The sequence below is a fragment of the Nannospalax galili genome, unplaced genomic scaffold (genome assembly GCF_000622305.1).
Source record: "Nannospalax galili isolate Female #2095 unplaced genomic scaffold, S.galili_v1.0 scaffold522, whole genome shotgun sequence".
In the NCBI taxonomy this organism is placed as follows: Eukaryota; Metazoa; Chordata; class Mammalia; order Rodentia; family Spalacidae; genus Nannospalax; species Nannospalax galili.
In genome coordinates, this window is record NW_008348874.1 from 147335 (window position 1) to 149715 (window position 2381).

Here is a 2381-nt window from a genome sequence, read left to right on the forward strand (position 1 = left end):
TGAATTCTTTTATCATATTCATCATTGTTCTTTTGAGTTCCATGTCCTGCATTGTCTCTAGAGGATTCTCATTGTGCTCCTCTAGAGGATTACTGGTATTTGGTGGGGATATGTTATTCTGGTTTTTCATGTTATTATTTTTTTCTCTGTGAATTTGACATGTGAATTTCTTTTGTAGTTTCTGACTCTTGTGTGATACTCAGGCCTTCAAGTTTAGTTCTGCTTCTTTTTTTTTTTGAGCTTTATGTGTCTTTGTGGTTTACTTTTTGGGTATGAGAGCTGATTTGTCTAAGCTTCTGGTTCCCTCTTTTGATTTTATAGTGTCGAGGCCGGATTGATTTTGTCTTCAGGAGTTCCGCGGTGGCCCAATTCCAATGTGGATCAGAAGTTTTCAGAGTTTCTCCTTAGGTCTGGAATCTTCTAAGAATGCTTTTGGCCTCAGGAACTTGGGTGTTGGACTGACCTGAGACCCTGGCTGTGGCCGCGCCACGCAGGGATGCAAAGGCAGATGGGGAGGGAAGAAGCCCCAAGATTTCCCAGGGAGTGGATTGAGTAGCTGGGTTGTACTGGATGCAAAGGATCAGGGAGAGTAAAGGTAAGCCTCAGAGCCCCAGAAAGAGGCTGTCAGCCCCAGAAAGAGGCTGGCGGGTGTTGCAGGACCAGGGAAGTAGAGGGAGGTGAGGGCGGGGCCAGGACCAGAGCTGTGCTCCTGGGGCCCAAGAAAGGCACTGAGTTGGTCTGGGTGAGAAGGGTCAGGAAGCAGTATTGGTTCTACAGGTGTCTGGGGCCCCAAGCCTAGGAATGGCGCAGGGCCCAAACTAGGAGTATAGAACAGCGGGAGGGATGGAAAGGTGAATGTGGTTTAGGGAGTCCCAGCATGGACAGCTGCACTATAGACTTACCCCAAGAGGCCTGAGGATAGTAGTGCCTTAAATATTTATTTTAAGCTTTAAATGCTTTCTTGAGCCAGAAAGATGCTCAGAGGGTAAAAGAGTTTGCCCTACATGTCTGACCACCTGAGTTCAATTCCCAAAACCCAAGTGGAAAAAGAGAATCAACTCTGTATGATCACCATAACACATGTGTACCTACACTCACAAAATCCCATCATACTAACACAGAAACACAGAAACACACACACACAGACACACACACACACACACAGACACACACACACACAATAAAAATTTTGAATTGAAGAAAGTTTTCAGGGCCTTGAGAGATGGCTCATTGGTTAAGAGCACTGGCTGCTCTTTCAGTGGACCTGGGTTTGGTTCTAGCACCCAGATGGTGGATAACAGCTGTAGTTAAGAGGATAAGAGGCCCTCTTCTGACCTCCATGGGCACTGCACACATGTGGCACACATATACATGCAGGAAAAACAATCATAGACATCCAATTTTTAAAATAATAATAGTTCCAGTCCTGCGGATGGAGAGATGGCTCAGAGGTTAAGAGCACTGACTGCTCTTGCAGAGGACTGGAGTTCAATACCCAGCACCCACATGGCAACTATAAACTATCCTTAACTCCAGTTCCAGGGGAATCCAAAGCTCTCTTCTGGCCTCTGTGGATTGCAAGACACGGGTGCACTCACATACATGCAGGCAACACACTCATACACGTAAAGTAAAAATAATAAATAAAATACAAAATAATAATAATAATAGTAATAATAATAATAATAGTTTCAGTCCCAAGCTCCATCTCTGAGACTCCCTAGCACCCACCATCTTACTTCTCAGGCTTCTCTCACAGGGATTTTATCCCATCACAGATCTTCCTGCCTCTCCAGTTTTAGTAGGATTAATAGATCAGGAACAGCTGATCTTCCTAAAACAAGATAGGCTGACTAGATTCAGCAGATGGACAAGCACTGGAATGGCTGGGGGTGCTGACAACACAGTGGACAGCAACAGGGATGACAGAGTTTGTGGGCTCCCAGGGGGGAGGGCAATGGGAGGGTGTCATTTGGGAAGTGGGTATATAGATGAATAAGATTATTTGGAATGTTCTGTGTGATAGACACACAAAAAATCAACAAATGAAAAATATGGCATGTTTGAGAAGGAAGCATAAAAATTTACTTCATGTTAATTAGTAGAGGTGATAAACATTACCACTGAAATCTACCTAAAGACTTTATATCCAGACTCAGGTGCCAAGGATCTGAGTGTAAACAACTGTGACTAGTAATAATCACATACATAGAGATTAGAGACACGTGCAAACATCTATGTGCTACTAGCATTAAAAATAAGTATTTCTGCTAGCCTGCACTACTATCCTCAGGCCTCTTGGGGTAAGTCTATAGCGCAGCTCTCGGCGCCAGGACTCCCTAAGCCTCATTCACCGTTCCACCCCACCCCCCAACCCCCTG